The sequence below is a fragment of the Gossypium arboreum genome, chromosome 3 (assembly GCF_025698485.1).
Source record: "Gossypium arboreum isolate Shixiya-1 chromosome 3, ASM2569848v2, whole genome shotgun sequence".
Classification (NCBI taxonomy): Eukaryota; Viridiplantae; Streptophyta; class Magnoliopsida; order Malvales; family Malvaceae; genus Gossypium; species Gossypium arboreum.
Genome location: NC_069072.1, coordinates 113,240,390 through 113,264,990, shown reverse-complemented (window position 1 = coordinate 113,264,990; position 24,601 = coordinate 113,240,390). Strand labels below are relative to the sequence as shown.

Genomic DNA, 24,601 nt, shown 5'->3' with positions numbered 1-24,601 from the left:
AAGGTATCGCCTTGGAAAAAGATACTCGAGTTCGACCATAAGGGCAAGTTGAGCCCGAGGTTCATTGGGCCATATGAGATATCCGAAGCGAGTCGGTCCGGTGGCATATCGTTTGATTTTGCCCCCGAACTCGAAAGGGTTCACGATGTCTTTCATGTTTCGATGCTTGACGCTATAGATCCGATCCATCGCACGTGATTAGTCCATCGAAATTGAAATTCAAGCTAATATGAGTTATGAAGAAGAACCGATTCGTATCCTATCACGGAAGTGAAAGAATTGCCAAACAAACGAGTTCCGCTAGTGAAAGTGTTATGGCTCAAGCACGGGATAGAAGAAGCTACTTGGGAGACCGAGAACTCTATGAAAGAGCGATATCCAAACCTATTTACGATAAGATTTTCGGGACGAAAATTTCGAAGTGGGGAGAGTTGTGGCGTCCCTAATTTGACCCTAGTCGAGAAGTGGTGTCGGGACCGTTAAACCGAGTCTTATAAGTAATTAGAAGTTATATTCTATGTTTATGATGTTAGCAAATGCATGTGTGAAAGTTGCATGCATTAATTTGATCATTCCATGTGAATTTATTTAGATGGACTTATATGAAACATTGTTGAAAGGTGATAGGCCAATCTTCAAAGGTCTAATAGTACATGCATGCAAAAGAATGGTTTTGCTTGTCAATTTACCCAAAGAGAGGGAAGTGGCCGGCCATGGTGATGAATATGGGCAAAAGAAAACATGTCTTAAACATGTTTTGCTAGTGGTGGATGTTAGAAATAATAAAATAAGAGTATGGAAAAAAAAAAGTGTTCATCTTTCTCCATAGCCCTTGGCCGAATATCCTAAAGAAAGAAAAGAAAAAATTTGTTCATCTATTTTCACTTCTTGGCCGAAAATACTAAGGAAAAAGGGGGAGGATTTTTGCTTCATGCTTGGTTTAGAAGAGATCTAGAAGGAGATTTGGCTAAATTTGCATCAAGATTAAGGTATGTATGAGGTTGTGTTAGGAGTTTCATGCATGTTTTGGTTGCTAACTTGATGTGCATGTTAGCCATGGCTCAAATCCTTGTTATGCCATGGAAATGGTATTTGGCCAAAGTTGTTATGGTGATAAAGCCATTGCATGCTAAGTGTGAAGCTTGATGATGATGCATGCAATGATGGATTGTCTACTCTTGAGTAAGATTTTGAGTTTTCTTTTGTTTAACCATGATTGAAGTTGAAAAGGGGCATGATTGTCATATTCGGCCATGATGCATTCATGAGCATGATTCATGCTTCTTGCATGTTAGTTAAAATTTGTGTTTTGGATGGCTATGGACACCTTGAAATTGACCATGCTCATATATGTATATATATGTTTCCACATGATGTTTTGGTTATGAAGGAAGTGATGAATATGTTTGTTTAAAGAAGAAGATGTTGAAGAATAATTGTGAAATTGCAAGCACATTAGGCCTAGCACACATATGAGTGCTTGATGCTATATTATAAGTTTTGAGCTACAATATGCAAAGCATTAACTAGTAAAATGCATGCTGTTTTTGTGAGGTATTAAGTGCATAATTGGCCTCAACATGTACATGAATATTCGCCTTGGGTAGCCTATTGAAGGCCTTAGCTTTTCCTTGATGCTCGAATAAATTGTATTGAATTGCTTGATGTAGTATAAAATGTGCATGACCATTGTGTATTCAAGCTAAAGGGTGGCCATATGACCATTTAAACTCCTTTTCATATTCGCCATAAGCTACCACAATGAGGTTTTAATAAATTGAATTTGTTTGAATTAGCTCAAGAGCTTAGAGGGCCACAATTGGACAAGGGAAGGAGAAAGTGATCGAATAGCCGTAAAAGCCGTTCGACAACATCCGAGGTAAGTCCTCAAGAAGTGACCTTACTTGAATTATGTGGAATGAAATATGGATGTATTGATTATTGATTTATGTGTGTATGAGTATTGAATGACACGGGCTAAGTCCCAAGGCGATTATGCTAGTGATTATAATTGTGTTTGAGCCTTAGTAACTGAAAATGAAATATGTATGTCCAATGATTATTGATGTATGTGTGCATGAGAAATTGAATGATATCCGGGCTAAGCCCAAGACAATTATCTGGAAATTATATCCGGGTTAAGACCAAGGCAATTGTGCTAGTGGCTACATCTGGCTAAGACCAAGGCATTCGTGCGAGTCATTCTATCCAAAGCTAAGACCAAGGCATTTGTGCACATGGTTATATCCGGTTATATTCAAGAATCTTGGGCTGGAGGTGAGTGTTGGTTGCTGTAATAAATTCAATTAGTACACTCGAAAAGCCCAAAGAATAAGGTGCGTTTATATGTGCATTGGAAAGTCGATATGTTGGAGCAACATTCGCTCAATCGACTAATGAATTTCAGTTATTGAATTGATTGATACTTTGTGAAAGTATATAATGATGAAGTGTGAAGTAAGAATGTGTATTAATGAAATGATGCATTTGGCTATGTGAATGTATTGCTGTAATTAGAGTTGATTATATTCCACGAGACTTACTAAGCATAAAAATGCTTACCCGTTACTTTGGCTCTCTGTTTTATAGATTTCGCTCGATAGCAATCGGATTCGGGATCAATAAAGTCAAGTCATCCACACTATCAACGCCTCTATTTTGGTATAAATTTTGGTTGAACTTTGAAATGGCATGTATAGGACTACCCTTGTTGGTTTAAAAATGTGGTGATGTATATGTATACGGCCATGCGAAAATGGCTCGTAAAAGGAAGCATGAACTTAGACTATTTTTGGTTTGTTTGTATATATATGGTGTCATGATGTGATTATGGATTGGAAATGGGAATGTTGGTCACATGATCAGCCATTTGTATGGTTAAAATGATCATATATGAACCTATGTATGGCAAGACTAGTTGGTTCATGGAGACTACAAAATAGGTAAGACCTACCTTAAAAAGCAAGGTGCCAATTGCAAAGTGGCGTGAATGTGAAAAATCACCAAAATTTGTAGGAATGGTATTAAATAGTCAATAAGCTATGTAAATGAACCTTGATGAGTCTATTTTCATATGGAAGAAACGAAATGGTCATAGGAGTTACTGAGTTAAGAGATATGAAAGCTATTGTGAGACAGGGCGAAGCGGTTTCGGGTCCCCCGTCATAACTTTAAAATTTACTATAAATTATCCGAAAGAATTAGGAGTCATGCCTTTTTACGAAACCGGTTTCGAGTTTTGAAACTCGAGATATGATTTTAAGGCGACGGTGACGCAGATTTTCATTTGTTGGAAATGTCAAATTGGTGGCAAAACATGTGAACTTGGCTTGTTAACCCCTCGTGTCCGACACCGGCGATGGTCTCGGGTTCGGGATGTTACATTTCCCCTATTAGATTTGACTCTAATCCGGTAGATTTATGTCGTCATATTTTTAGAATTGCATGCAAGTCCACTCAATTATGCCATATCTACTCTTAAACAGGGACTTTTGCTCCACTGAAGTAAGCACATCACACTTGAGTTAGTATCCTAAAAATATTAAAGCAAGAAATAAGCACACATAATTGAGAACAAGAACAAGTATTTATCATATAATCCAGAAAATCAAATAATAGGTTTCATCTTCCCTAGGTATCTAGGGAATTTAATTCATAATTTGGGAGGAAAACATGTCAAAATTGGAAAAACAATAAAATATAAAGAAACCCAAAATCTTCTAGAGAAATTGAATGGAGATTCTCCAATCTTGAAGGAGATCCTGCTTCTGAGATGAATCCGTTGGCATTCTTCGAGTAAATTCTTTGTTCCACTCTACGTGTCCCTTTTAGTCATCTTCTAATAGGTATTTATAAACTTTAGAATGCTCAGAAACCCTAAAAATTGGTTTTTTCTGTTTAGAAGGGAAACAGGGTTTGAAATCGACACGGGCTGGCACATGGGCGTGTGGTCAGCCCATGTGGCTCACACGAGTGTGTGATCAGCCCATGTGGAATGCCCAGGCTGTGTGGTTCCTGAAAATAGCTCGTTTTGTCTGATTTTGGCCCGTTTTTCACTCCTTTTGATACTCTATGCTCACCTAAGTATAGAAACATGAAATTAAAGGATTAGGAGCATCAAATTCACTAATTGACATAACAAATCATCCTAAATCGCATCAAGAATGGGATTAAAATATGTTACTTTTATGGCTTATCAGTTTTACCAAGAGAATATGTGATAGTTTTAAGGTATGTTTGATTTAACAGTAATCCAATGGCAATTGGGCAGCAACAGATTTCATTTGTGTTTTGAGGAGTGCACCATCACCTTAAAAGATATAGCATTACATCTTGGGCTCCCAGTTAACAATTATGCAGTCACAGATTCAAGAATAAATAAGGCTTCCAGTTGACAATGGTTTTGTGCAAGGGCGAAGCTAGAACAATCTTTTAGAGGGGCCGAATGAAATTTTAATTTTTTATAGTTTATATCTTTATAATTTTTAAAGGATTAAAATCAAATTTTTATAATTTTAGGGGGGAAGAGTACAATTTTACCTTTACTAATTAAAATTTAAAAAAATTAAGGGCTTAAATAACAATTTTACATTTTAGGGGGCCGAGCCCTATGTCAGCACCCTTCTAGATTCGTCACTGGTTTTGTGGTAACGGGTTCAAGTTGGTTATGCTGTCAAAGGAACCCATTTTCATGCCACAAGAAGAGGATGCTTTATAAACTCCATAGCTAGTTTAATTGTCTAAAACATGCATTAGTCATTGGGGGAAGGAGTACTCTTTAGGGAAGGTGCTGATTACAGAAGGCAAACGAACTTTTGTCTCACTAAAAGCACATTTATCTCACGGGATTCCTAATGGACCCAAATCAAGCAAAGTTGAATATCACAAGATTCTTGATGGACATGATTCAAACAGAAGATGATGGACTTGATTCAAGCAAAGCTGAATATCACAGGAGTAGTACATTAGCAACTGTGTAATGTGATAAATAAAATTGTATTGAGTATTATTATCTTACAATTTACAATGATAGTTGGGATTAACAATTGGTCGATCCATTATTCATATAACTAGAAGTACGATAAATAAAATGAAAAGTTATTCAGTTCACTTCAAAAAGAATGGTCGTTGTTAAGCTCCCAAAAATTATTCATATACGCACTGATATGTAATAATGATGTTGACAATTTTTTTTAAAATTATCATAAGAAAATAAATTTTGAATAACTTTAACGTGTACTAAGTGATCAACCATGCTGTAATAATTGGATGTGTCACTTCAAGCATAAATGTGGGAAAAAATTTAAAAAGCGAAAGGAAAAAATGGAACAGGGATAAAATATGGACAAAGAAAGAAGAAAAAGAATTATGGGCTTGTATAAAATACCGAGAAAAATAAGGGCATTTGGCCGTGACGGTCCGGTAAGAAAAATTGAATCCTTGAAAAAAGGAAAAAAAAGAAACGAAAATAAAAATATAGAATCGAGAAGAATAAAACAAACCAAAAAAGAAGGAACAAAAAAGAGAATGATTAAAACAAACAGAAGAAAAAAAAAAGAAAAAGGAAAAAGGAGAAAAATGATGTGGGAAAGTTGTGACAGATGGATCACGTCGGTGCAGGATGTCAACCCCGGTACCACAGTCATGGCCTTCCCTCCCTCCTTTTTTTTTTTTTCCTTTTTCTTCTTTTCTCCTCATAATTAAACAAAATTTAGTCCTGACCTTCCCTACCTTGTCAGACTTAGGAAAAAACAAAAGAGAAAGTTTTAATTTTTTTTTGTTATATTGGTGTTGTTTGAAGTTTTGGGAATGGTCCATTTTGTTTTTTAAGGGAAAACTTAATAGTTTTAAGGTATGTTATCTTTTAATTAATATAATAATTGATAGATTATATTATAAATAATGTTTAATTGTATTTGTTTTTAAGTGGTGATTAGTTTCATATTAATTGTGTATGTATCAGAATGATTTCTCTTCTAAGAGCATCTGATCACATTGTACTTATGATTAATAAGCTGGTAAAAAAATTGATATTTCCTATTCAGAACTATATGTATAGAGTTACGGTTTAATTTGTAATTACTTAGCCAATTTAACAAATGCGGATATATGATATGTACAGGGTGTGTACCACATGTTGAAGGCGTGTGTCCATTTTTCGGGATACTTTCCGGACAAACTTATTATGTCGTACATGAAGGTTGCGGGATTTGGAATAGCGGCATTGGTTCGAATGGTTGATTTGAGGTTGGACTTAAAATTTGCCTTGGTTACGTGGTGGCACTTTAAGACCTACACTTTTCATTTGCTGTGTGGGGAGTGCACCATCACCCTCGAAGACGTCGCAATGCAACTCGAGCTTTCAATTGACAGTGATACAGTCATGGGTCTGGGAAATTGGTCCAACCTTTGGCCATTTACTGCCATCTGCTAGGATACTCGCCCGGTGATAGGGAAGCTTGATTTACAGGTTTAAATTTTTCCTGGTTAAAAGGAAATTTCAAAACCTTATCGAGTAGCACAATTGAGTATGAGTTGATGTGTGCTACTCAAGTATATATTTTGCAGCTGATACGGGGTACTTTTGTCAAACTTAAATAATAAAGTCCATATTATGTACTTGCCCCTATTAGCTAATTTGTACTAGGCTTGTTCCCACAATTGGGGCCCAGCAATATTAGTAACGTTGATTCGTGAGTTTTTTTCAGGCGATAAAGCATAACACACAAGATATAAGTGACTGTCTAATACTGTTGTACTCATGGGCATTGTACAGGATGTCGTTTCTAGCATCAATGGGTCACCAACCTCCCGCGTTGCCCATTGTAAATAGGTAAAAAAAAAATATCAACTTGAATCAAGAACTAATTTTTTTTTTGTTTGGGAATTTGTGTTAATAAGTTTGCTTTACTTTCAGATGGTTTTTCGAGTATTGAGAAGTCGAAGACACTCATCGTCTATTGACAAATGATAGAGCCATATTCCAAACCAAACGTTGTAGCTGTCATTCCACCATGGGCTCGCAACCATTTAATTATGTGTTGCATCAACGTACTAGTGTTGAACTTTTCAACGGTGGAATGGTACAATGAGGATAGAGTTCTGCAATAGTTTGGGTTCATACAACATGTTCCAGACCCTCCAATTATATTTGACAATGTCCACGAGATTAATAAAAGATGAAAAGAAAGAAAGAATTGGGTATTGGAACATTATGAATATATTGCATTGTGGAACACGCTCGACTAGAGAGGCAACCTTAGCTACATTTTTGTTTTATTAATTTCATGCCCTTAGTCAACTACCAAAGTTGGTACGTGGAGAACATGTTGCCTTATTTATTTGGTACGCAATTGATGGTAGTCCCGAAACATATGTACTAAAAAGGGTCCAATCAAAATGGATTGAGTCAACCACATTGTGGCCAAGGTGAGTCATCTCCTGCTACCCAAACTGAGCCCCAGCCCAAGCCCTAACCTCAGCGGTCACATTCACAACCAAATGGTAGTTTGTATCATTCAGAGTTGTGGGTTGATAGTTTTGGTCTGGAGTCCTAAAGCTATGCATGTTAACTGAAGATGCATGGTTTCAACTCTAATTATCAGCAACTGTAATCATTGATGATAGTTGTTATGTTTGGCTCACCACCTTCATATTCTCAATTGCTTTCTGTAGCACCCCAAACCCAGCCCAGAAGTTATGGCCGAATCCGGCATGCCACATCAAAAACGTTAAAAAAAAAATTTCCATTCTAAGTCCAGAAAATCGTATTTGATGTTCAAAAGATTAATTCATTAAGGGTTAAAGTGAATGGAAGCTGTGCACCAGGTAGGAAACCAGAAAAGAGGTGGTGAGTCCATCGGACTGCTTAAGTACCAAGCTCCCTTCGGATCCAATCCTAGACATGCATACCGCCATTGCCACACCTTAACGTCATGGATATTTCTAGGAAACCGGTTCGATTAAGTCATTCTTAGGAAAAGTGATTAATTTTGGAAAATACTTTCATTGCGGAAGCTTTGCTTGTTGTCGTGTTATTTTGAAATCAACTATTGTTTTTGAAAACGCGCCCTAAAGCTATCCAATTTCAACAGTTAAAATAAATATTACCTATCTTAGTAATACATATTAAAAACCACCAAAAAAATAAATAAGCGGCCTTATTACATTTAAAAGCCTAAAACCTCAAACATAATTAAAAGGATGTCCAGTTCACCAGAAGAAAATCAAACTTTCAGAACGGGTGGCCACTCCAATTCCCTCACGACTCCAAGCCCACTATGGTTGGGGATTTCTGCGTAGATGAAAATAAAAGGGGTGAGTTTGGGAAACTCAGTGTGTAAAATAACCCAACCATAGCCTATATCAGCTTAAACCACAGAAATAGAATAAGTTGGCCTTAGCCCGAGCGAATTGAGAATAAAGCCCATAGGCCCATAATGAACGAACAAATATTACATGTTTATGCGAAACCCAACCAGATTCATCCATAACACCCGTGCATCGTTACACCATGTGGGAGACTACTCAACCCACCCAACCGCTACACACCACGAATTTGCAGCATGGCTGCAGAGCGAATAATGTGACAGAGTCACAGATCTGAATAATCGTGGCGGGGCCACGAGTATCAGATATATGTGGCGAGCCACCGGATCGATTTTGTGGCGAGCCACGGATCGATATTTGTGGCATAGCCACCGAACGCTTCCTCCATAATATAACCCATGTCCCCATGCAGCAGATATATAATCATGGCATACATCATACGTAATCGATCGTCATGCTTTTGGTCAAAATTAACCCTAGGGGTATAACGGTAATTTTACACCTAGGGGTATAACAGTAATTTTCCATACATAGGGGTATTATAGTAATTTAGCTACTTTTAGGGTTTTCATGCATATCCTAACTATTTACGTACTATCAGAACACTTACCGCACATACTTACTGAATTGGGCCTATTGGCCCATGAACCCGATCTTTGGCCCATTAAGCCCAAATTATCAAAATGTACGAAATCACGCGTACTGCAGTTTATTACTTTAGATTACCGAATATACAAACCCAACTATCTTACGAGCATTCGCACACTCGCAAATTCCCAAAATCTGACTTTTCGGCATTTCGCTTTTCGGCTTTTGCCAATCTAGTCTATGAGAGGGTGTCGATTACACACATTTGCTGACGATATATGTGATTGAGATCCACACGAACCACCTACAATTGGATTACTAACACGTTAATCTAACTATTCAAATACAAACTACGTATTAACCCCTTACAATATTCGGCCAACCACACCTACAGATCATAGTAAGCTTATAAGAAATCAATAAGCAACTCATTAACAAATTTTTGTCAATGTTTACCACCTAATAATAATTTCACTGCAAGCTGTCTTCCTGAGCAATAGTCACTAAATTATTTATAATTGGAGCTACGAAACTCCAAATCAAGTGCCGTTAATTTTCCCTGAAAATAGACTCATATATATTTTATCCATAAAATTTTCAGAATTTTTGGTATGGCCAATCAATACCAGATTTTTCTTAAAGTTTCCCATGTTTCACTGTTTGACTAATCTGACCACTCTTCATTACGAATCAAATTTCTCATTGTACAGAATTGAAAATATGTTCTCGTTTATTCCATTTGAAACTAGACTCAGTAAGCTTTAATTACATAATTTATTCAGCTTCTAATTCATCTCCCACAATTTATGGTGATTTTCCAAAGTCACGTTACTGCTGCTGTCCCAAGCAGATTTATTACCAAATCACTCTTTCACACCTAACTTGCATGCTTGTTATTTAAACATGTATATCACCAATCAAACATCACATATCTATGATTTTACTTAAGTATAATCTCCATTTCATCATTTTAAAGCACAACATGTTAGCTGATTTTTCCCTTTAACATCTAAGGCATATGCATGCTCATTTGTTTGGCTCAACTTCACCTATCTTCCATTTTTTCATCAAAAGAACATGAAACAACAACCATTTCCTTCATTTTAATTCATGACTAAATGCTTACAACACAACTAAAAACCAAAATATGCTTCAAGAGTTAAGTTAGAATCAAGAAGAACTCATGAACATCAAGATAGAAGCCAACTACCATGAACTTACCTTCAATTTTCTTCCCCAAGTGACCGAACACTCAAGAGCTTTCTCCTCTCCTTTCTCTTCTCTAACTTTCAGCTATGATGAACAAAGATGGACAAAACTTTGTTCTTTTCACCCCTTTTTCTTTTAATAAAACTTCATATTTCATCCATTTAATTCTTTAATACAAAAGACATGAAATTCTTATTATGAAACATTTACCTAACCCATTATCATGAAACATTTACCTAACCCATTATCATGGAACATTTACCTAACCTATTATCATTGAACATTTACCTAACCTATTATCAATTTGTATCAATTTGTACCATAAATTATGGATATCAAGTGTACATTTTGTCTACAACAACATGATGGCTGGCCACTTCATGTAAAATGGGAGGTTTGTCATGCAAATCCTCCTATTTTGCACTCCTATTTATTTGGTCACTTCAATTTAGCCTATAGCATTTTCAAACATTTTCACATAGGTCCTATTTCATAATTTCTCCCCTTTTCTTATGGAACAAAATTAACTAAAATTGTCGGGTTCTATCTTAAGTTTGGGCTTTCTAGAGGCCCACTAACATAATTAAACCTATGCCAACATTCACAGGATTCCCGAAAATTGGGGCGTTACACTTTCTCTTTTCCCCGATCCAACTTTGATCCCCCTTGCCCTTGAGCTTAATGAATACAAGTAGAAGTATTCAATATTTTTACCAATAATGTTTACTTGTTAATCACATTCGGCAATCACATATCAAACTCATTTTATTATAATTTATCATTTCCACAATTTATTTTAAACATACAAATTTCATAAATAATACAATTTTATACACCATGGCTACTTTTGCCGAATGTTCATATAATTTAAATAACAATTCATCATTCAACTTTCAAACCAAAACACCATTATATGACCACATATACATACATCCATATACTTAAGCTCAATAATTATAATATAACATCAAGTACTCATTTTACTCATGTGGCCGATTATACTTGGTCATACATACACATAATCAAAAATAAATTCCAAAATTTTCACATCATTTATGTACTAAGTCGAATACACTTGCCAAGTTCACATACATTCTTCAGCAATTCCTTCTTTAAACAAACACATATTCGGCTAAAACAATGAAAATTTTAGCGGCTTTTAATTTAACGGCAAATCAATTATAACACATTTAAGCATTCTTTTCATATTATCAACTCCAACCACATACATTATTCAAGTATAACATTTTCATATTCGGCAATAGTATCAAACATAATAGCCGATTCTTCTCACTTTGTATCTATGCATCTATTTGATCATTAGTTTAGTTCAAACACCCATACACCAAGATTCATCCAATTTAACATGAAACAAAAACCTTAATCCTCAATAACTACTATGGCCGAAAGTTCTAGTCATCCCAAAATCAAAATTTCTAACATGGGTTACCGAAAGAACTTGGTAACTAGTTCAAATTTATCTAAAATTTCAAGAATTCACATGAATTTCTCACCTTATTTATGGCTTAGAATCACCGAATGGTTGCTCCTTTTTCCCCTTAGAATCGGCCAAGAAGAAACAAGAATAAAGACTTTGTTTCTTTCACCCATTTCCTTCCTTTAACTATTATTATTCTATATTTTAAAGCCATTTAATAATGGAAAATGCTAAAATAAAATTCATATATTTTATACTAACTTATAACATGGCCGGCCACTAATAACAAAATGGTTAATTTGACATGCAAAACCCTTCCTTTTAATACTTTCATTATATACCATCTTAAAAATTTGCCTACCACTTTTCATTTTTCTCACACAAGTCCTATTTAATAATTTCATATATAATTGACAAAATTAAAGTATGAAATTTTCACATATGTATGTTCATGCACAATAAACATAGAAAATAACAGTTAATTATTTTTATGACTCGGTTTTGTGGTCCCGAAACCACTTTCCGACTAGGGTCACATTAGGGCTGTCACAGGTACCTTCGCAGCATAGCTAATTTCTAAAGGTCTTTCTATGATACGGTCTTCTTTAATCGCTTTCTTTCACGCTTACTTGAGCTATCCAGGCCATCTGGGCTTGCATTTTCATTGTTTCTGATAAGTACAACAGTAAACTCAAGCTTGTTGTTTGGTAGTGGTCCTATAGTAAACGAGCTTTTTACCATCATAGGCAAAATTCTTTCCATCCAACTCATTTTTATAGGTCTCATGCACTCTATCAATCACTTTCCTTCCAATACCGTTACCATCCACATGGCAACCGTCTTCATATGAAAGAGAAATGCTATAATGGTAGAAGTGTCCATCAATACTCCCACACTCACTTTGAATTGCTCATCTATCCTCCTGTCAAGCAAATACTGCAAGTCCCCTTAGTTATTGTAGAACAATTGCTTGGCTTCATTACTCCATTGATCCCATATTTCATTTAACTCTTGGAGATTATTTTGCGCCACGCTGATGCGAGTGTAACCCCATAATTCTGATGTGTATCCTTCAGCGTTTCCTTTGACCATTTATGGACGTTAGCGTTGCCCTCCATTCTATCAAGAAATCCATTCTCCATAATAAAACTTTCTAAATTAGAAACTGACCGTGAATCGATACCTTTTAAATGCAAAATGACATGCACAAAATAAAGAAAACAGTCAGTATCATATGATATTAATAAACACAAAGATAACATAAGTATAATTCTATCTATATTGAGCTCTTACGATTTTTCTATATGTGGTTTGTTTCTAAAGTTTGAGGTACCTGAACCAGCAGATTCCTTAATCCTCACCCATTATAGGCTCATTTGATTCGAATTCAGTTCAGGGGAATACATTTCCCTATGGCTACACGGAGATGAAAATCTCATGAAACCATAGGTACGGATGTATCCCGAAAGTGATCCACTATCCTGCACAGAGGCGAAAACCTCACGAAGGTGTAGCTTCTCACTCCCACTTAAAAGTGTGACCACAACGATCGTGCAAATGCAATGCGTATCAGAATATAGCAACACATGCAATAATACAAACACATGTAATGCAAAGAGGATTAAATTTTAAAATTTTTAATTTCTGACATTAAGACAAGAGATAATCAATTACACGGCTTGACTCTCTTATTAGTCCCGAGAGGAGTCGCCAAGCTGTCGAAACCATTTTTAAAACCGAGTTTTGGAAAATAGGAATCGACTTTAAGAAAAACGAAAATGGGAGTGGCCACCAATCCTTTTAGGTGTGATTGGATCACCTTATAAAATGTTTTGTTTTAAAACATTAATTTTGGTCTACGATAGTCAAGAAAATGGATTCGGGAGTCGGTTACGTCCGAGGAAGGGTTAGTGTGACAGCCCAAAATTTGACCCTAGTCGGGAAGTGGTTTCGGGACCGCTAAACCGAGTCACCGAAATGTTTGAATGTAATATTTATTGTCTAGAATATGTAATTATGAATGTGTGAAAATTTCAAGTTCGATTTAGCCGATTGCATGTGAATTGAGTTAGTAGGACTTGTGTGACACTTTTGAAAAGTGAAAGGCTAATCTATAAGGACCTAATAGTGCATGTAGTCAAAGGGAGGACTTGCATGTCAAATTTCCCCCAAGTTGTAGTGGCGGCCATGACAAGGAATCATGGGCTAAACATGTCATGAAACATGTTTTGTTGGTGCATTAGGGAGAAACAATAAACAAATAAGTATGGGTAATAAAGAAAGAAAAAAAATGTGTGTGTGTGAGTGAAACCCCCATTGCGTGCATTGTGGAAGAGAAAAGAAAAAATTGTTCATCCATCTTTTCATTCCCTCTTGACCGAAAATACTAGAGGAAGGAAGAAATTTTGCTTCATGTTTGTTTTGGAAGAGGATTAGGAAGAGGTTGGCTATACTTGCATCAAGATTAAGGTATGTTTGAGGTTGTGCCATGAGATTCATGCACGTTTTTAGTTGCTAGCTTGATGTTCTTGGTAGCCCATGGTTCAAATCTTTGCTATGTCATGGGAATGAAATTCGGCCAAAGTAAATGTGGTGTTAATGCCATTGCATGCTAAATATCAAGCTTGATAATGATACATGTGATGGGGATTGAGGGCTCTTAGATTTTCTTTTAGCATTTTGAATGAGATACTAAGTTCTTTGTTTAATCATGACCAAAATTATGGTGTTGTGATGTATTCGGCCATGGTACATCCATAAGTGTGATTTATGCTCATTGCATGGAAAGTAAGATTTGTGTATTGAAATTTTGTTCATGTTTAGTTACAATCAACTTGAGATTGGCTCTAGCATATATATATGTATATATGTTTGCACACGATGTATTGGTATGACATATATGCTATTTCAAGGTGTATATTTGCTTGTGATGATGTCTCGATTATGAAGTAAATGAGAGATGTGCATTGAGCTACGATATGTAATCGTTAGTAGTAAATGTATGCTGTTTTTGTGTGGTATTAAGTGTATAATTGGCCTCAACATGGACATGTATGTTCGGCCACATGAGGGGAAATTGGTGTGCATGCATTCGGTTAGAGGCAAGCATATTGATGCCTATTCTTGGCTTAGAAAATTCAGCTAAGAGGAATATTAACTAATGTGTTGAGTTCGATTCATGATTTCGTACATATGCGACTTTGATGCCTAATGAGTATATATATTGGCTAGGTATCTTGAATTCCTCTTTCGATGCTCAAATGATAAAACCAATTTATTTGTTAAATTAAGCTCAAGAGCAAAGGGGAGCTAAATGCGATAAGGGGAAGGAAAAAGTCGTCGAATAGTCATCGAAATCGTTCGACCACGTCCGAGGTAAGTTTTCGAGTATCGGAACTTAGATTTTGATTCGATTGGATGAAGTAATAAGCAATCGAAATTGTGCCCTTGTATGTGGCCATTGAGCCGAAATGATATTTCTTATTAAGCAATTGTGCATAAAAGTTTTGTTATGATATTGAAACAAAGATGTGTATGAATGTGCGAATTGTGATATCCGGGCTAAGCCCGAAGGCAAATGTGCGAATTGTGATATCCGGGCTAAGCCCGAAGGCAATTGTGCGAGATATGATATCGGGCTAAGCAAGGCGATTGTGCGAGTTGTGATATCGGGTTAAGTCCGAAGGCATTTGTGCGGGTTATCATAACCGGGCTATGTCCGGCGTTTGAGCAGTAGCTATATCCGGTTGAACTCGAAGGTATGTGATTTGAAAATTTTAAGCTTGCTGGAAAATTTTCAGTTAATGCACTTGTGAAATTTCCCAACAACAAGGTATGTGTTGTGTGTGCTTTGCACACTAGGAGTAAATCGTATGAATATTTGCTCCTATGATAAGCGAGTTATCGGCCTTAACTAAGCCGTTATTTGTGTATGAATATAAGAGTTGGGATTGTGAAGTAAGCATGTCATTGAGAAATTTGTGCATATGAATTATTGTTTAGCTACTTGAATGCTATGCTCGGTTGTGTGTAAATTATGGTTGAAACTTACTAAGCATAAATTGCTTACTCAGTTCCTTTGTTTCTCTGTTTTATAGATTTTGCTCGTTAGCGATCGGATTCGGGATCATTGAAGTGAAGTCATCCACACTATCAAACCCCCTTTTGGTACTCTTTTAGTTGAACTTTGGATATGGCATGTATAGGACTACCCTCGGTTGTTTTCAAGTGCTTTTGTGTTGTATATGTGTACGGCCATGCGAAAATGGTTCGTAAAAGTGAGTCTGAATTAGACCATTTGTGGTTTGTAATTTTATATGGTTTCATGATGTTATTATGGATTGGAATGGGAGTGTTGGTCACATGATCAGCCATTGGAATGGCTAAACATGAGCATAGGTGGACCTATGTATGACTAGACTATAGTTGGTCCATGGAAACTACAAAATAGGTAAGGCCTACCTTAAAAACAGATGCTGCCAGTTGCAGTGACGTGGATGTGAAAAATCACCAAAATTTGTAGGAAGGGTATTAAATTGTGAATAAGTTATGTAAACGAACCTTGACGAGTCTATTTTCATATGAAAGTAACGAAACGATCATATGAACAGTATACCGAGAGATATTAAAGTTCTCGTGAGACAGGGCTGGAACGGTTTCAGGGACCCCTGTCGCGACTTTGAAAATTTACTATAAATTATCCAGAAATAATTAGAAGTCATGCATTATATTTTCAGATTCCATTTTGAGTCTAGTTTAATTAGAAACAAACGGCACCAGTATTAAATCCCTGTACAGAGAGATATTCAAGTTGTAATGCGTGAAGGTCAGTGTAGTCGACCCCTGTAACATGGGTGATTTTAACTAATAAACTGTACTAATTGGCCTGACCAAAAATTCTAGAAATAAATCCATGGATGGATTATGAGTCTAAATTTAGGGAAAATTTACGGAATCAGTTTCCGAGTTTTGAAACTCGAGATATGATTTTAAGGCGACAGTGATGATGCGTTTTTCGGCTGTCATGGAAATGCCAAATTGGTCGGTACTTTAAGAGGATTTGTCTCGTTAACCCCTCGTGTCCGACACGGCGATGGTCTCGGGCTCGGGGTGTTACAATTTTATTGGTATCGAGCTACGGTTTAGTCGATTCTAGGACTACCGTGATATGTTTGGGGTCTAGCTATACATGCCATTAAGTGATAATTGATAGTGCGGTGATTTCGACATTACGAATTTGTGTTTGTTTATAGCAATGGATCCGATCCCAACCGAGCAATAGCGATGATGTGGAGAGTGTGGCGCTGCTTGCTCGCGCAAGGGACAGTGGCCGCGGACTCTCAACCTATTGCCAACAATCCGAATGATGAGGCTAGGCAAGCCTTTTATAGCGTGATGAATGATTGGTTCAACCAATACATCCGAACTAACACGGCTGTTCCACAACCTCCATTCCCGACTAATGCAACCCCCGCACCTACAATACCTCCGGTAACTGACCAAATAAGGTCAAGTAAGCCCCCAGTCGACAGGATTCGAAAACATGGGGCCACTAAATTTAAAGCTACGGATGACGACGATGCCGAGCAAGCTGAATTTTGGTTGGACAACACTATCCGGGTGCTCGATGAGCTATCTTGTACACCCGATGAGTGCTTAAAGTGTACTATCTCCTTGCTACGCATAATTCCGCCTACTATTGGTGGAGTACTCGACTTGGTTGTGCCTAGGAGCAAGTAACTTGGGAGTTTTCCAAACCGAGTTCCAAAAGAAGTATATCGATCGAGATTCATCGACCAAAAGCGAAAGGAATTTCTTGATCTTAAGCAAGGCTCTATGTAATTCATCGACTACTGCGAAAATTTGTTAGACTCGATGAGATACGCTCGGGAATGTGTTTCGTCCGAAGCTATTATGTGTAAACGCTTCGAGGATGGGCTGAATGAGGATATAAGGATGTTCGTTGGCATTCTCGAACTACGAAAGTTCGTGGTACTTGTTGAGCGAGCTTGTAAAGCCGAAGAGCTTAGAAAGGAGAATCAAAAGGTTGATGTGGGAACTGGAGAATTTCGAAAAAGGTCCTCGGGAAAGTCTCTTCAACAGGCATCGAAAAGATTTCGAGATGATGTGAGCCGGTCTAGAGGCGCTTCGGGCTTTTCTAGACAAAATCGCGATCGACCCCCTGTGACGACACGAGTCACTTCGATCGCCAGTGGTGGAAATGATCGTCGAGAGAAGCGAGTGTCGACATTGTGGCAAATGGCATTCGGGAGCTGAGGTTCCGTGATCGCTCTGCTATAAGTGTGGATCGGCCGACCACTTTATCAAGGATTGCCCGAGGTTGCTTGAACAAAATGTAAGTCGAATGGAAACCGGGTGCTACCCTTTGCTCAAGTAGGCCATCCAGAAATACGGGCAATACTAGTGGCGATAAGAGAGGGTCGAGAGATGCTACAACAAGACCCGAGGCTCGTGCTCCTGCTAGGACTTATGCCATACGCGCACGCGAGGATGGTGCCTCACCAGATGTCATTACCGGTACATTCACTCTTTTCGATACTAATGTGATTGCTTTGATTGACCCTGGTTCTACTCATTCTTATATATGCGAAACTTAGCATCCAGTAAGACTTTGCCTATAGAGTCTACTGAGTTTGTAATTCGGGTGTCAAACCCCTTGGGTCATTACGTGCTTGTCAACAAAGTGTGTAAGAAAAGTCCCCTAGTATTTCGAGGTTCTTGTTTTCCGGCGGACTTGATGCTTTTGCCGTTCGACGAAGTCGATGTTATTCTTGGTTTGGATTGGTTGACCATGCACGATGCGGTTGTAAATTGCAAAAGCAAGACTATCGATTTGAGGTCTTGCGAATAACGGATAATTCGGGTTGAGTCTACGGACTTAAAGGGGTTGCCGGTGTAATATCGCAATGTTTGGCCCGAAATATGTAAGAAAAGGTGCGAAGCGTACCTTGCGTATGTGCTCGATGACAAGGAGTCGGAAAAGAAACCCGAATCTGTGCGATGGTTTGTGAATACCGGATGTTTTCCACGAAGAATTGCGGGTTTACCACTGTTCGGAAATAGAGTTTGGCATCGAATTGGTACTGGTACCACTCAATTTTGATAGCTCCGTATCGTATGGCACCAACGGAATTAAAGGAGTTGAAAGCTCGATTGCAAGAATTGGTGGATAGAGGTTTTGCTCGTCAGAGTTTTTCACCTTAGGGTGCGCCCGGTGTTGTTTGTGAAAAGAAGGATGGAACCATGAGGTCGTGCATCGACTATCGCCGACTTAATAAAGTGATGATAAAGAACAAATATCCGTTATCGCGTATCGACGATTTGTTCGATCAAGCTGAAGAACCTCGGTGTTCTCGAAAATAGATTTGAGATCGGGCTATTATCGATTCTTGAATTCGAGATTGAGACGTACCCAAGGCGCCTTGAGCGAGATATGGTCACTACAAGTTCCTAGTGATGCCGTTTGGGCTTACTAATGCCCTGCGGTATTTATGGATTTGATGAATCGGATCTTGAGACCATATTTGGATCGATTCGTAGTCGTGTTCATTGATGACATCTTGGTCTATTCAAGAAATGAGACCGAACATCTTGAACACACGAGGTTAGTCTTGCAAATTTTACGGGATAAGCAATTATATGCTAAGTTGAGCAAGTGTGAGTTCGGTTAAGAGGTTAGCTTCTTGGGGCATGTGGTTTACGCGATCGGGTATTCGAGTCGGCAGAACAAAATTTCAGCCATACTTAGCTGGAAGCCTCGAGAAATATTACCGAGGTTCGAGCTTTTGGGGCTTGCGGTTATTACCAACGATTTGTAAAGGTTTCTCAACGATAGCCACGCCCGATGTGAAGCTACTCCAAAAGGATGTTAAGTTCGAATGGACGGAGAAATGTCGAAAAGTTTCGATCAATGAAAACTTATTTGACTGAAGCCCCAATTCTAGTGCAACCCGAATCTGGCAAAGAGTTTGTCATCTATAGTGACGCCTCCCTACTTGGGTTAGGTTGCGTATTGATGCAAGAAGGTCGAGTTGTGGCCAATGCGTCGAGGCAATTAAAGCCACATGAGAAAAATTATCCGACCCATGATCTCGAATTGGCTGCCATCGTATTAGCCTTAAAGATATGACGACATTACTTAGTTGGTGAGAAGTGCCATGTGTATTCGGATCACAAAAGTCTCAAATATTTGATGACTCAAAGAGACTTAAATCTGCGACAAAGGCGTTGGCTTGGTACATTAAAGGATTATGAGCTGGTCATTAACTATCATCCGGAAAGGCGAATGTGGTTGCGGATGCCTTAAGTCGTAAATCATTATTCGCTTCTGAGCGATGAATGTGCACTTGTCCGATTCGATCCGACAATGTGTTAGTAGCTGAATTGAAAGCCAAACCATTATTGATACATCAAATTTGTGAAGCTCAAAAAGTCGACGATGAGTTGGTTGCAAAGCGGGTGAGTGTGTTCGAACAAGGAATCGGAGTTTCGGATCGATGATGACGATTATGCGAGGTTGGGGTCGTCTGTGTGTTCCAAAGAATTGAACTTATTTCGATAATTCGAGCGAAGCCCATTGTAGCCGAATGGCAATCCACCCGGAGTCGAAGATGTGCAACGATTTGAAACGTCGATTTGGTGGCATGGTATGAAGCGAGACATCTCGACTTTGTTTGAGATGTTTAATATGTCAACAAGTGAAAGCGGAACATCAAGTGCCTTGAGGATTACTTCACCGATCACGATACCCGAGTGGAAATGGGATCGAGTCACAATGGACTTTGTATCCGGACCGCCATTGTCGTGAGTAAGAAGGATGCGGTTTGGGTCGTGGTAGATAGATTGACTAAGTCGGCTCACTTTATCCCGTCGCACGGATTTTCAATGGACAAACTAGCGAATTTACGCGTTTCTCAGTTGTGAGATTACACGGGTGCCTATTTCCATCGTATCGGATAGAGATCCGAGATTTACCTCGCGATTTTGAAGAAGTTGCAAGAAGCTTTGGGTACCAAGTTGCATTTCAAGACCGCCTTTCACCCCCAAACCGATGGTCAATCCGGCGAATAATTCAAATACTTGAGGATATGTTGAGATGTTGCATCCTCGAGTTCGATGGTTCATGGGAGCGGTATTTGCCTTTGATTGAATTCGCACAACAATAGTTTTCAATCAAGTATTAAGATGGCACCCTACGAGGCTTTGTACGATCGTAAATGCCGTACACCATTGTTTTGGTGAGCTCGGTGAAAGCAAAATTTTCGGGTGGATTTGATTAGAGATTTGAGCAGAAAGTGAAAGTAATCCGTGAGAGTCGAAGATAGCCTCGATCGTCGAGAAGTCGACGCGGATCTCAAACGTAAAGACATCGAGTATCGGTGGGAGATAAAGTGTTTCTCAAGGTTTCGCCTTGGAAAAAGATACTCGATTCGCCGTAAGGGCAAGTTGAGCCCGAGGTTCATTGGGCCATATGAGATATCCGAGCGAGTCGGTCCGATTGCATATCGTTTGATTTTGCCCCGAACTCGAAAAGATTCACGATGTCTTTCATGTTTCGATGCTTGACGCTATAGATCGATCCATCGCACGTGATTAGTCCATCGAGGTTGAAATTGAGCCAATATGAGTTATGAGGAAGAACCGATTCGTATCCTATCACGTGAAGTGAAAGAGTTGCGAAACAAGCGGGTTCGCTAGTGAAAGTGTTATGGCTCAAACACGGGATAGAAGAAGCTACTTGGGAAACCGAGAACTCTATGAAAGAGCGATACCTAACCCTATTTACCGGTAAGATTTTGGGGACGAAAATTTCTTAAGTGGGGAGAGTTGTGACACCCACAATTTGACCCTAGTCGGGAAGTGGTTTGGGACCGCTAAACCGAGTCACCGAAATGTTTGAATGTAATATTTATTGTCTAGAATATGTAATTATGAATGTGTGAAAATTTCAAGTTCGATTTAGCCGATTGCATGTGAATTCAGTTAGTAGGACTTGTGTGACACTTTTGAAAAGTGAAAGGCTAATCTATAAGGACCTAATAGTGCATGTAGTCAAGGGAGGACTTGCATGTCGAATTCCCCCAAGTTGTAGTGGCGGCCATGACAAGGAATCATGGGCTAAACATGTCATGAAACATGTTTTGTTGGTGCATTAGGGAGAAACAATAAACAAATAAGTATGGGTAATAAAGAAAGAAAAAAAAATGTGTGTGTGAGTGAAACCCCCATTGCCGTGCATTGTGGAAGAGAAAAGAAAAAAATTGTTCATCCATCTTTTCATTCCTCTTGACCGAAAATACTAGAGGAAGGAAGGAATTTTGCTTCATGTTTGTTTTGGAAGAGGATTAGGAAGAGGTTGGCTATACTTGCATCAAGATTAAGGTATGTTTGAGGTTGTGCCATGAGATTCATGCACGTTTTAGTTGCTAGCTTGATGTTCTTGGTAGCCCATGGTTCAAATCTTTGCTATGTCATGGGAATGAAATTCGCCAAAGTAAATGTGGTGTTAATGCCATTGCATGCTAAATATCAAGCTTGATAATGATACATGTGATGGGGATTGAGGGCTCTTAGATTTTCTTTTAGCATTTTGAATGAGTTACTAAGTTCTTTGTTTAATCATGACCAAAATTATGGTGTTGTGATGTATTCGGCCATGGTACATCCATAAGTGTGATTTATGCTCATTGCATGGAAAGTAAGATTTGTGTATTGAAATTTTGTTCATGTTTAGTTACAATCAACTTGAGATTCGGCTCTAGCATATATATATGTATATATGTTTGCACACGATGTATTGGTATGACATATATGCTATTTCAAGGTGTATATTTGCTTGTGATGATGTCTCGATTATGAAGTAAATGAGAGATGTGCATTGAGCTACGATATGTAATGCGTTAGTAGTAAATGTATGCTGTTTTGTGTGGTATTAAGTGTATAATTGGCCTCAACATGGACATGTATGTTCGGCCACATGAGGGAAATTGGTGTGCATGCATTCGGTTAGAGGCAAGCATATTGATGCCTATTCTTGGCTTAGAAAATTCGCTAAGAGGAATATTAACTAATGTGTTGAGTTCGATTCATGATTTCATACATATGCGACTTTGATGCCTAATGAGTATATATATTGGCTAGGTATCTTGAATTCCTCTTCGATGCTCAAATGATAAAACCAATTTATTTGTTAAATTAAGCTCAAGAGCAAAGGGGAGCTAAATGCGATAAGGGGAAGGAAAAAGTCGTCGAATAGTCATCGAAATCGTTCGACCACGTCCGAGGTAAGTTTTCGAGTATCGGAACTTAGATTTTGATTCGATTGGATGAAGTAATAAGCAATCGAAATTGTGCCCTTGTATGTGGCCATTGAGCGAAATGATATTTCTTATTAGCGATTGTGCATAAAAGTTTTGTTATGATATTGAAACAAAGATGTGTATGAATGTGCGAATTGTGATATCGGGCTAAGCCGAAGGCAAATGTCGAATTGTGATATCGAGGCTAAGCGAAGGCAATTGTGCGAGATATGATATCCGGCTAAGCCGAAAGCGATTGTGCGAGTTGTGATATCCGGGTTAAGTCCGAAGGCATTTGTGCGGGTTATCATAACCGGGCTATGTCCGAAGGCGTTTGAGCAGTAGCTATATCTGGTTAAACTCCGAAGGTATGTGATTTGAAAATTTTAAGCTTGCTGGAAAATTTTCAGTTAATGCACTTGTGAAATTTCCCAACAACAAGGTATGTGTTGTGTGTGCTTTGCACACTAGGAGTAAGTGCGTATGAATATTTGCTCCTATGATAAACGAGTTATCGGCCTTAACTAAGCCGTTATTTGTGTATGAATATAAGAGTTGGGATTGTGAAGTAAGCATGTCATTGAGAAATTTGTGCATATGAATTATTGTTTAGCTACTTGAATGCTATGCTCTGGTTGTGTGTAAATTATGGTTCGAAACTTACTAAGCATAAATTGCTTACTCCGTTCCTTTGTTTCTCTGTTTTATAGATTTTGCTCGTTAGCGATCGGATTCGGGATCATTGAAGTGAAGTCATCCACACTATCAAACCCCCCCTTTTGGTACTCTTTTAGTTGAACTTTGGATATGGCATGTATAGGACTACCCTCGGTTGTTTTCAAGTGCTTTTGTGTTGTATATGTGTACGGCCATGCGAAAATGGTTCGTAAAAGTGGAGTACGGAATTAGACCATTTGTGGTTTGTAATTTTATATGGTTTCATGATGTTATTATGGATTGGAATGGGAGTGTTGGTCACATGATCAGCCATTGGAATGGCTAAACATGAGCATAGGTGGACCTATGTATGACTAGACTATAGTTGGTCCATGGAAACTACAAAATAGGTAAGGCCTACCTTAAAAACAGATGCTGCCAGTTGCAGTGACGTGGATGTGAAAAATCACCAAAATTTGTAGGAAGGGTATTAAATTGTGAATAAGTTATGTAAACCAACCTTGACAAGTCTATTTTCATATGAAAGTAACGAAACGATCATATGAACAGTATACCGAGAGATATTAAAGTTCTCGTGAGACAGGACCAGAACGGTTTCTGGGACCCCTGTCGCGACTTTGAAAATTTACTATAAATTATCCAGAAAGAATTAGAAGTCATGCATTATATTTGCAGATTCCATTTTGAGTCTAGTTTCATTAGAAACAAACGGCACCAGTATTAAAGCCTTGTACAGAGAGATATTCAAGTTGTAACGCGCGAAGGTTAGTGTAGTCGACCCCTGTAACATGGGTGATTTTAACTAATAAACTGTACTAATTGGCCCGACCAAAAATTCTAGAAATAAATCCATGGATGGATATATGAGTCTAAATTCAGGGAAAATTTACGGAATCAGTTTCCGAGTTTTGAAACTCGAGATATGATTTTTAAGGCGACAGTGATGCAGTTTTCCAGCCTGTCTGGAAATGCCGAATTGGTCGGTACTTTAAGAGGATTTGTCTCGTTAACCCCTCGTGTCCGACACCGGCGATGGTCTCGG

General features: G+C 38.2%; 1 long non-coding RNA gene across 1 annotated transcript; it reads left to right on the top strand.

The window, feature by feature from the left end:
- Nucleotides 1-5,508: 5,508 nt before the first annotated feature.
- LOC128290089 (uncharacterized) lies at nt 5,509-6,225 on the top strand. The gene is made up of 2 exons (XR_008279731.1): nt 5,509-5,851; nt 6,122-6,225. It is a non-coding gene; the product is annotated as an uncharacterized LOC128290089 (long non-coding RNA).
- Nucleotides 6,226-24,601: the final 18,376 nt, after the last annotated feature.